The sequence below is a fragment of the Heteronotia binoei genome, chromosome 16 (genome assembly GCF_032191835.1).
Source record: "Heteronotia binoei isolate CCM8104 ecotype False Entrance Well chromosome 16, APGP_CSIRO_Hbin_v1, whole genome shotgun sequence".
Taxonomy (NCBI): domain Eukaryota; kingdom Metazoa; phylum Chordata; class Lepidosauria; order Squamata; family Gekkonidae; genus Heteronotia; species Heteronotia binoei.
In genome coordinates, this window is record NC_083238.1 from 32324579 (window position 1) to 32336912 (window position 12334).

A 12334-nucleotide genomic window follows, 5' to 3' on the forward strand; every position below is an offset into this window, starting at 1 on the left:
AGAATATATGTTTCTTTAACTAGACCAAAGGTATCTAGTATTGTCAATTTTCAGCAAATACAGGAAAGAAGAAACAGATCTTTTATCACTTTGGGGCAATTAATAGGAATCCCAAGATTAATTTTTGAAAACTGATGTCTAGCCCTTAATGTATATGGAGAAATGTTCTAAAACGCAATTTAAAATTTTCTAAGAATTAGAATCTTCTCATTAGATTTGTGCATTATAATTATGAGCTAACTAATTCTTATGAAGAGATTCCAGTTCTTATAATTAAAAGGAATTCTAATACTTAATACATTCTGCAAAAAATCTTATCTTGTAAAATCTCTTCTGAAGAGATCCTAATTCTTCAGATTTTTTTTATTAAAAAACCTGATCTTTTTCAAGTAGAAGTTCATTTCTCAATAAAGATGGATAACAGTGATCCTCTGGAGTTGATTTCCAGATACACATCCACCGTGTGATGTATTTTAAAATGTTTTGAATGATTTTCCAATACAGAAGATATTTTAGTTTTAAAATCATATAAACACATGTTCTTATTTTGAAGATGGCAAGTCTGTTTAGGATTCCAATGATAGAACTTGTAAAATTTTCTAACATTCTGTTAGAAAGTTAAATATTCCAGGACTGATTTCTCACTCACCTTACGCCGCTCTAACGTTCCTCTTCTCAGCAGGGCTTCCTTCCGATTTCACACTATCTGCCCTGGGATTACAAGTAATGTTGATGTTTTCATGTGGCAAACAGAAACTGGATTTTAGAGGTTTCTGTTTGCTGCGCAAAAATGTCGATGTTACTCGCAACCCCCGGGGCAGATAGTGTGAAATCGGAAGGAAGCCCTGCTGAGAAGAGGAATGTGATAGCGGCATAAGGTTAGTGGGAAATCGGTGCAGATCTTTTTTTCATATTCTAACAAAGTTGATGAATTTGTAAAGCAAAGCACATTTCTTTAATCTCATAGTTTTCTTCTCTTTTGCCAGTGGCTCAGCCTCCAGGTTGTTGTAAAATATGCAAAGTGGATATTAACCATAGTTACGGTATCTGCCCTGTTAATATATTCAACTATCTGAAATTAAATAGTGACATAAACTGCAGACTGAACCTAATAATGCAATGTTCAGCCTAAACTGTGCATTCCAGATCCTATGTATGTTTACTTAGAATGAAATCCCACCTATAATCTTCCTCACCCCATAAGAACATAAGAGAAGCTGTGTTGGATCAGGCCAGTGGTTCATCCAGTCCAACACTCTGTGTCACACAGTTTGGGCAAAAAACAGGTGCCATCAGGAGGTTCATCTGCAGGGCCAGAACTCTAGAAGTCCTCCCACTGTTGCCCCCCAAGCATCAAGAATACAGAGCATCACTGTCCCAAACAAAGTATTCCATCTATACCTTGTGGCTAACAGCCACTGATGGACCTCTGTTCCATATGTTTATCTAATCCCATCTTCAAGGTGTCTATGCTTGTAGCTAGCACCACTTTCTGCTGCAGAGAATTCCACATTGGGTGAGGAAGAACCTCCTTTTATGTATTCTAAGCCTGCTGCTCATTAATTTCATGCTCAGGAGTTCTTGTATTGTGAGAAAGGGAGAAAAGTGCTTCTTTCTCAACATTCTCTATTCCATGCATAATTTTGCAAACTTCTATCACATCACTCCTCATTTGTCATATTTCTCCAAGCAGAAAATCTCTAACCCCTTTAACCTTTCTTCATAAGGAAGAAGGTGTTCCTTCCCCTTAATCATTTTAGTTGCCCTTTTCTGCACCTTTTCCAATGCTATAATATCTCTTCTTAGGTGTGGTGACCAGAACTGTACACAGTATTGCAAATGAGGCTGCACCATACATTTATACAAAGGCATTATTTAATTTAATTTTTTATTTATATCCCATCCTATCCTGCAAGCAGGCTCAGGGTAGCTTACAACAATAAAACAATAAAACAACATATTAACAACATATTAAGATTAAAATCCACATATCAAGATTAAAACAGCATCATAAAAACAGGTACTACCAAATCGGGGGCAACACAGTAAACAATAGTTCAGACATTGGCAACAAAACCATGCAACAGCATGTAGGCTGGTAACTGTCAACACAACATAAGCACCATGTTGATAAGGTGCTAGGGAAGCGATGATTGTCAAAGGACACCTGCTGGATCAGTTAAAAGCCTAGCAGAAGAGCTTCATCTTGCAGGCCCTGTGAAACCAAGATAAGTCCCGCAGGGCCCAGATCTCCAGTGAGAGCTCGTTCCACCAGGTAGGGGCCCTGATCAAAAAGGCCCTGGCCCTTGTTGAAGCAGTCGGGTATCCTTAGGACCAGGGATCACAAGAAGATGTTGTATAGCAGACCTCAGAGCCTGGGGTGGGGGGCTTATGTGGGGAGAAGCTGTCCCAGAGATATGCAGGCTGGTGCAAGCTGAACTTATTTTCAGTCTCCTTCATAATAATCCCCGGCATAGCATTTGCCTTTTTTATTGCAGTAGCACACTGAGTCTATCTTTAGTGAGGTATCTAACATAACTCCAGAGTCTCTCTCCTGGTCAGTTATTGCCAGTTCAGACCCCATCAATGTATATTTATAGTTAAGATTTTTGGCTCCAATGTGCATTACTTTGCACTTACCCATATTGAACCTCATTTGCCACCCCTATGTAAGTCTGCCTAGGATTCATTCTGGCCCTAATGCTGAACAGTTTGCAATTAACATTTTAATATATATATATTTTAAAAAAACACAACCAAGTGCTTTCTTTTTCTGAGGCTGAAAATTCTTTCTCATCCAGTGAGAATTTTGCCATATGCTTACAGGAGGTGCTAGAAACAGCCACCTTTCTTGTTCTTTCTGGGTAGTGTGGGCTGCCGATAGCAAGATGAGGAATACAAAATTCTGCAGAAGGGTATCACTTTGGTGTCCCTGCAAGCCAGGCAAGGTAACACTGGAGGGCAGGGCTTTTTTTGGACAGGAACTCACAAGAACGCAGTTCTGGCTGGCTTGGCATCAGGGGTGTGGCCTAATATGCAAATGAGTTACTGCTGTGGTTTTTTGTTTGTTTGTTTGTTTTTACAAAAAAGCCCTATGTGAAACAATGGTGATGTCAGGGGATATGGCCTAATACGGAAATGAGCTCCTGCTGGGCTTTTTCTACCAAAAAAGCCCTGCTGGAGGGTAATAGCAGTATACGTGTTTTAATGAAGCGTCTTGCGTGTTCTTATGAATGTGAGGGGCTCCGTAAATGTGGTTGGGAGGGCATCAGAGGAAGTATTTCATCTGGGTAACTGTAGTGGTTCTCAGTGGCCCTGCTTGTAGTTTATTCATTTGTTTCTCTTTCCTGTGTAATTAGATTCAAAGCTCCCTGTGGACATTATTCTTCAAGACCCATTTTTAGCTTCTTCTCACTACTGCTGTTTTGGCCTGAGGTCAAGTAGTGTGACATCAAGCTAAAGTTCTCCAGGCCAAGAGTATTCACTGGCAGTGTGATCTGCAGCTATCCAAAACACCATCAGAGATGTCTTCCTGTATTTCGATTTTAGTATACATGCTGCTGAAGCGAGCACATGGTGTCTTGCTATATTGGCTTGCTAATTTCCTTAAGACCTGCATTGGGCCTTAATCACATCATGAAGCACAATATTATAGAATGGTGTTTGAAGCTCCTTGATGGATAAACAGAAAAGGGAATGTGTTGGGTAAAAAAATTCCAAAATCCCTCTGTTACACTAGTTTATCTCAATGAAAAATGAAAAGCTGAGTGGAAGGCATTTGGTTCAGAGAGGTCTAGGTTGCCAGGTCTGATTCAAGAAATATCTGGGGACTTCAGGGTAGAGCCAGGAGACTTTGGGGGTGGAGCCAGGAGACTTTGGGGGTGGAGCCAGGAGCATGGGTGTGGTAAGCATGATTGAACCCTGAAGGGAGTTCTGTCCATCACATTTAAGGAGACTGCGCATCTTTTAAATGCTTTCCCTCCATTTGGAAATAATCAAGGATGGAGGCATGTTCTTCTGGGGCTCATAGAATTGGACCCCCATCTTTTTGAAACTTGGGGGGTGTTTTGAGGAGAAGCACCAGATGCTATGTTGAAAATCTGGCGGCTCTACCTCAAAAAACAGCCCCCACAGAGCCCCAGGTACCCATGGATCAATTCTCCATTATACCCTATAGGAATTTGTCGACATAGGGAATAATGGAGTGCCCAGCAGACATTTCCCTCCCCCCTCCTCCCCCTGCTTTCTGCTAATCCTGAAGTGGGTAGAGGGCTTCCAAACTGGGGGATTCCCTGCCCGCAGCTGGGGATTGGCAATCCTAGAGAGTTTCATCAGGATTTGTTTTAGAGGTTTTTATCTTTGCATTGAGCACAGATGATGACTATCACAGATGATACAAGTTCAGTGAAACCACAACATTTCAGTGGCTTCGTAGGCAGAAGTTATCAGTAAAACTGTACAGCTTTGAAACATTGCCCTCCGACAGTCCAATGAATTTGCTGCTTTTTGATCGACTGACCAAGTTGTGTAAGTGCCGGTACTTATCTGCCTTGGCACATTCCTGTACAGCCCATCTTCTCAGCAACTTAGACATTAGAACATTTCATTCTTTATCCATATAGTTTAGCTTTACTTGTGACATAGATGAATAAGGAGCTCAGTTAAAATGATTGTATTGGCAGATTGGAAAGGTGCGATAGATCTGTGGTATTTGGCTTTAAGTTCTTGTGATTGTTTCACCAAATGGAGAGCTTATATGCCTTCATTTTGTTACAAGCCGGACTCTTCAGTGGTTTACTGTAGACCAATTAGCCCATATTATGACCAGACTGGCTTGCGTATTTAAATTCTTTCTGTGTGAAAATTTCAGAAGTCGGCTAGATTTGAGTCCAGAAGCACCTTAGAGACCGACAAGATTTTCAGGGTATAAGCGTTCAAGATGAGACTGATTCGCTGCCACAGGAAGTGGTGGCAGCTACAAGCATAGACAGCTTCAAGAGGGGATTGGATAAACATATGGAGCAGAGGTCCATCAGTGGCTATTAGCTAAGGGATATAGATGGAACTCTCTGTCTGGGGCAGTGATGCTCTGTATTCTTGGTGCTTGGGGGGACAACAGTGGGAGGTCTTCTAGTGTCCTTACCCCGCTGATGGACCTCCTGATGGTATCTGGGTTTTTTGGCCACTGTGTGACACAGAGTGTTGGACTGGATGGGCTATTGTCCTGATCCAGCATGGCTTCTCTTATGCTCTTATGAGACAAAGTTCCCTTTGTCAGATATCTGATGAAAAGAGCTTTGCCTCTTGGAAGCTTATACCCTTGTGGGTCTCTAAGGTGCTACTGGGCTCGAATGTAGCTGTTCTACTGCAGACCAGTACAGCTGCCCTCTGAGACTTTCTTCCAGAAGTCTGTATGGGTAGTCACAGACAGAGCATAATGATGATACATTCTGAAATTTGCAGCAGTAGCAGAGTTGCAGAGGTGGGCGGCACCTGAAAGTCGAAGACCTGGTGCGTCTTTGTGTAACACTTAGGCAGACTTAGCACCCCATTTCCTTGCACTGGCAGCCAGTTGTGTGGATCAATGATGGGAAAGGGCACTTATGTCATGACTGGAATAAGAATGTATGAATAGTACATGGAGACAGGGGCTGCTACTAATCCCCATACAATGCTACAGCAAGCCTTTGCTTCAATTCAGTCATTAACACATCATGATTATTCTTTTGTTTCTCATTAGCTTTCTTTTTCTTTGAAGGGATTTTTTTTTCCAAATAAGTATGTTCATATAATTTTTTTACAACTTCCTGGTTTGTTTGTTTTTTCCAGATTCCAAAATTAGAGCAAAGCCCAATTCCTCATGGGACTTCTTGTGCAAGGAGGCATTGAAATTTGGCAGCCCCTCACCTGAACGTGTTTGGGCCAGTGGATGGCCTATGCTTTAATGTGCATATTATCCCTGAATTGGACAGTATCATGTTTTGGTTCCCACCTGTGCATAAATTGTACTGATTGTACATTGTGGCTCTTCTTCAATATATGTGCATATGATTTGCTAAGGAAACTATTGAACCAACTCTTGCTTACTTTACTGTTTGTTCGATATGTCACCTGATTATATCAAACCGTATTAATGATTGATTTGTCAAAACTGAATCTCTTTCCTAGACAATTTTTCCTAGCTGGTGGTTGATTAAAAATGGCAGCAACATTAAAACTGGTACTTTGTGTCTTTTATGTAAATTTTTATTCCAGTGCCTTTAAGGGGATATGACATCTCTTTTGCAGTTATTGAGTTTTACTGGAGTTTATACAAATGTTATTTACATCAGTGCAAACCTCATTTAATTCTGGAGATACTTTGCTATATTGGGAGCAGTCAGTTCTGTTCCTTAGTCTGCTATGGAATTGATTAGCATTATTATTAACACTCTGTTAATGTCTATGCCGAGCTTGCTGAGAGGATGGTGTAGATGACTGGGGAAGGCAATGGCAAACCACTCCATTAAAAGTCTGCTGCGAAAATGTCATGGTGCGACCCCAGAGTCGGAAACGACTGGTGCTTGCACCTTTACCCTTTTTATAAAATGTCTGTATTAAAGGTGCTGTGCCTCATGGAAGGTTCCCAGTGGTAGTTCAACTCCCAGTTAAATCAGAGTTTCAGTTTACATTAAGGATGTGCACCACAGGAAAAAAATCTGTATTTTTGGGGTCCAGATATTAGGGAACCAAAAATTATCAGTATGCCCAGTTATTTGGATCCCAAATACTGTTTTGGTTTTTGGATCCATATTTTTTTCAGGGTGGGGGGAGCTTCTGTTATTATTTGGCGCCATTATTCCTTATGTGGAATTTTTCTGGGGCTGTTTTTTAAACTAATGGCATCAAAATTGCAGCATAGCTGCTGGTGCCTATTCACTAAATAACCCTCTGGTTTCTGATCCTTTGGACCAAGGGAGTTCTTCTAGTGTCTTGGCCTGGCTGATGGATCTCCTGATGGCACCTGGAGGGGTTTTTTTTGCTATTGTGGGACACAGAGTGTTGGATTGGCTGGGCCATTAGCCTGATCCAGCATGGTTTCTCTCAGGGCTTTTTTTTGTAGCAGGAACTCCTTTGCATATTTAGGCCACACACCGCTGATGTAGCCAGTAGTCCTAGAGCTTACAGTAGGCCCTGTACTAAGAGCCCTGTAAGCTCCTGGAGGATTGGCTACATCAGGGGGTGTAGCCTAATATGCAAAGGAGTTCCTGCTACAAAAAAGTGTCCTGGTTTCTCATATGTGCTTAAGAAGTCTATTTCTATGGCCTCCATAGAAATTGTTTCCTGGGTGGTGGTGGTGAGGGGAATCCAGGATTTCTTCAAGGCAGACAGTAACCCATCACTCAAGAGGAAGGTGATCAGCCACTGGCCAAAGTCTCCTAAAGCAAGGAGAACCAACAAGCCAAAAAAATTAATCAATGCAGAACCTGAAATCTTAGCAGAAGCTTGGGACAGTGTGGACAGCTTAACTCAATAATTGTCAAATCAGAGAATCCAAACTAATGTCAGACTAGAAAATCATCACCAAACCATTTTAACTAGGAACCCTGTTGTAAGCACAACAAATGTCAAATCAAAGAATCCAATCCAATATTGAACTGGAGAATCCAAGCCAGAGTCAAACCCCACAATCCAGTGCAAAACAACTTGAGTGAAGTCAAATTTGCAGCTTGCAAGACCCATAGAACTAGTATCAAACACAAAATTTAAGTCAAACTGACCTGGCAAGCCAATAATACCAAGTTCTGGCAAGAAGACACTAAGAGACACACAGTAAAATCAGGGGGGGGGGCAGTCCTGGGAGCCTTAAAACTCTGGCACGCAATATAATCATAGAGTTGGAAGGGGCCATACAGACTGTTTAGTCCAACCCCCTGCTCCATGCGGGATCAGTCTAAAGCATCTCAGACAAATAATCATCCAGCCACATTTTGAAGACTACCAATGAAGGGGAGCTCACCAGCTTCCTAGGCAGCTGGTCCCACCTCTGAGCTGCTCTGACTGTAAATTTCTTTCCCTAATATCCAGCCTTGTAATTTCTGCTTGTAATTTGAGCCCATTGCTTCGGGTCCTATCCTTGGCTGCAAAGTGGAACAGCTCCTTGCCCTCCTCTAAATATTTCAAATATTTAAAGAGAGCAATCATGTCCCTCCTCAGTCTCCTCTTCTCCAGACTGAACATTCCCAAGGCCCTCAGCCTTTCCTCATAAGGTTCTTCCTCCAGGCCCTTGATCATCCTCATTGTTCTCCTCTGTACCCTCTAAATTTTGTCCACATCTTTTTTGAAATGAGGCCTCCAGAACTGCACATAGTGTTCCAGGTGTGGTCTGACCAAGGCAGTATACAGTGGAGGTATGACCTCCTGTGATTTTGATGTAATAGCCCTTTAGGTACAACCCAGGGTTGAAGTTGTCTTTTTTGTCACGGCATCACACTGACTGCTCATATTTAGCTTTAATATCCCAAGATCTCTTTCGCACACACTACTTCCCAGTAGTGTATCCCCCATCCAGTATTTGTGCTTCATATTTTTGTAATCCAAATGTAGGACTTTGTATTTCTTTCTTGAATTGCATACTGTTCGCAACTGCCCACTCCTCCAGGTTATTCAGATCTTGTTGAATAGTTCTGGTTACTCCTGAATATTTTTGGATTTTTTAGGGACTCACTGAAAATCCTGGATACCATCCAGACACCCAAATATATCTGGAGAATAATAATAAGGTATTTTTGGATATATATTTGGAATGAAAATATCTGACTGCATATCCCTTGTTTATATCTCAGTGAATCAAGTAAGGGATAGAGATGTAAGACTTCTGAGAATCTTTGAAGCCCTGTTATAAAAAAACAACAGTGAGACATATGCAAATTCCTGTGGTGCAATCCTAAACAGCATTATATCCTTCTAAGTTCTTTGAAATCAATGAGGATAAAAAGAGTACAAATCTGTTTAGGCTTGCCCGACTACCTTACAATAAATCTCAAATTTAATTTATTGCTTGAACATTAAGTACATGATTTATAATTTAGCATATAAAATTGTACTGTGTGGCATATTTACAAAATTCTAACAGTATAATTGCTTTACTTTTCCACAAGCAAAATTGCAAATAAACCAAATAATGAAGAGAGTTAGACAGCTGCAAACTTAGCACATGCATTCTTAGCACATGTCTCAGGCCTATTACACACAGGTGTTTTTCCTTGCTTTCATTGTGCATGTCTGTTAGGTTTTCTTTGTCATTCTGCATTGATATTCCTCCCTTCAGTGCTCAGTTCACTTCCTGGTCACTGTTTTCCCAGTTTTTCTGAGAGTACTTTTGTGCCGATTTTCCATTTGTTTTGCTTCCAAGCCAAAGGTAATTAAAAAACATACAGATTCCCTTGGATTTCCACCTGCCCTTTTGCCTCCCCTCAAACGTCACCCACAGCAAGGTCATTCCGCCCACTCTGCACCTTCCACATCTTCCCCCTTCAAGCACCATTGACTACGTCCCCTTCATTGTTTTAATTTTTTTTTTACAAGTGACATGCATCTAGAGATCTGAGACTATTGCTAGTCTCAGATATTGAATTAAAAAATTAAAATGATGGGGGAAAGTTTAAAAGGAGCTGTATGAGGTTTAGTCCCCTGCTGATATTGACTTGAAAGGGGGATCAGAGATGAGGCAACCAGCAGAATCCCCAATGCAAAAATAAATGAAAAAAAGAAAAAAAAGAGAAAGAAAGAAAGAAAGAAAGAAAGAAAGAAAGAAAGAAAGAAAGAAAGAAAGAAAGAAAGAAAGAAAGAAAGAAAGAAAGAAAGAAAGAAAGAAAGAAAGAAAGAAAGAAAGAGAAAGAAAGAAAGAAAGAAAAGAAAGGGTTTCAGTGCTGTATGCAAACAAAATAAAGGGGTCATCAGCATGGAATGAAATTAACATGAAATGTAAATAGAAACAGACGCTGAGATAGGACACCTAAAGCTTTGAAAACATTTTTCCCTTTAATGCTTTCATGAACAAAGTGTGTGTGTGGGGGGGCATTTTTGCAGTCTCTGGAAGCCTAACATTAAAATAGCTGCTGAGCCACATGGACCTTCTGCAAACCGCCAAATTAAAGAATCGCTTGGGATTGAACCGTTTGGAGGAAAGAGTGCAGTCAGCACAGGAGAGTCCTTAAAAAATTGCCAATATCTCAACCAGAGTGCTGGATCAAATTAGAGAAAAACAAAGAGAAAACCAGACAAATCTGCAAGGACGTACAGGAAATTAGCATTATATAGCTACACTAGGGCATTGGCAAAAATACTAATTTTTCCAATTTAATAGAAGACTCAAAAAGCTTCCCAAAGCTTCTGCCAGAGTACCCCTCCCCCATACAAATTGCAGCCCTATGCAAAGCAACCACCTTTACACAGGTATGTGTGTACACATATGCTCATGTTGTCAATGATCGCAGCTTGCAATGCCAGTGTCACTGGTTTCTACCATGCATTCTTTGCACTCAACATGTTCCCCCATACTATGAGATTGTGTGGCTCATTTCCATTTTTCACTGTGGCTGGTAACAGAGCACAGAATCCTGTAGTTCTTGGCAATATGGAAAATAGGGCTATGCAGCTGCTTGTCTGGTCAGGTTCAATATCAGTTTTCCCCCTTTGCTTGCATTCCTTTCTGCTCCCTTTCATTAGATGAACTAATGCTAAAATACATGCACAAAACCTGACCCATGAGGATTTAAATGGAAGTAACTTGCTCTATGCTATTGTGCAGTTGCATAATTCTTGTTTTAAAAAAGCTTTGGATGGCACGCCCAACACATCACAAGTGACATTCCCATCCTGATTTTAAAAAGAGCAGTTTTAAAAATTCTAGCTGCAGGATAAATACACTGGAGGAAAAAGAATGGTGCATAAGGTGGGCACTGAATTTGAAGTCAAGCTTAAAGGCTTACTGCTCAGAAAATCTGCAGTAAGATGTGCATGCGTAATGAGCCGAGAGGTAGGAAAAAATAATTGTTTGAAAATAGAAAACCCAAGTAGTAAACAAAAGAAAGTGTGTGGACAGATATAACCATAATAGAATAATAGATATAGATAGATTTAGCAGCATTTTTGGATATCATGTTAAACACTGAAAACATTGCACTTTTAAATAATGTATTATCACATACATTGTAGCATATTGTTAGGGGACAAAATTAGCCTCACTTGGATAGTAAATACAACCTTGAAAATATTGTCTGTCTACAGTATACATAGAAGTTGTCATTGTTTAATGCTGGAGGTTGTCGCATATAAAAATCTTCAGACAACTCATTCTGAGTGGGTGAGACTTGTTGAAGCAGCTAATTAATTTCAGAAGAGAAAATATTTCATATTCAGTGCTCTCCCCCAAATTTCTCAGGGTTAGACTCTAAAAAATCCCCACATTTCCCACCCCAGTTCCTCTCATCTCTCATGCAATACTCCCACCACCAAATATCCATGAAATGATGTGCAAATTATCCTACCAGTCTCCACTTCTCCTTTTCTTTCCCTGGCCGTTTTCCCACTCACGTTTTACTGGCGCCACGACCATCCTGACGCCGGCGAATCTGCCTGGATTTCGCAACAGAAGCGCCGGCGCTCCCAGAAGCGCCGGCGCTTTCCGTCGCTAAGCCAGCGCAAACGTTTTCCTGCATCTTTGCGATTTCCGTTTGCGCTGGCTTAGCGACGGAAGTAGCCGGCGCTTCTGGGAGCGCCGGAGCTTCTGATGCGAAATCCAGGCAGATTCGCCGGCGTCAGGATGGTCGTGGCGCCAGTAAAACGTGAGTGGGAAAACGGCCCCTGTGAAAATAATAAACTCTGAACAATTGAAAGCTATACCAGGAAGCTACACTTGACCATGGCCTCCTGATAAATGTCTGCTGCTTGTTTGGAGACATGTGGGCCCCCTTTACATCAGCATGAACACAGTCAGCGCTGCACAGTACCATGCAGCAAAAGCAGGTTTATTGAATTCTCAGTAGCATCTGTATATAGTCAGCAATGGCAAAGCAACAGAATCCTGGGAGGCAAATGTTAGTGAGTTTGATTTTGGGCACCAATCCCATGCACATTTATCTATGCATAAGCCTCCTTGAACATAAGGGATGCCAACTTTGAGTTGGGAAATGCCTGGAGATTGTGTGTGTGGGGTACAACTTGGGAAGGATGTGGTTTTGGGGGGTTGAGTGTTCAGTGGGGTCTGATTCTAGAATCTACTCTCTAGAGCAGCCATCTTTTCCAGGGGAATTGATCTGTGCAATCTGGAGATGAGTTGTAATTCCAGGAG

At 41.2% G+C, this 12334-nt stretch overlaps 1 protein-coding gene and 1 long non-coding RNA gene across 3 annotated transcripts in view; both read left to right on the forward strand.

The window, feature by feature from the left end:
- The window catches only part of LOC132585277 (uncharacterized), a 29063-nt gene extending 22846 nt beyond the window's left edge, over window positions 1-6217 (forward strand). Inside the window, exon 2 of the long non-coding RNA XR_009556303.1 lies at window positions 5830-6217. This is a non-coding gene — a long non-coding RNA (uncharacterized LOC132585277). The remainder of the gene's footprint in view (window positions 1-5829) is intronic.
- The window catches only part of RAPGEF4 (Rap guanine nucleotide exchange factor 4), a 252831-nt gene that overhangs the window by 107506 nt on the left and 132991 nt on the right, over window positions 1-12334 (forward strand). The window lies entirely within an intron of this gene.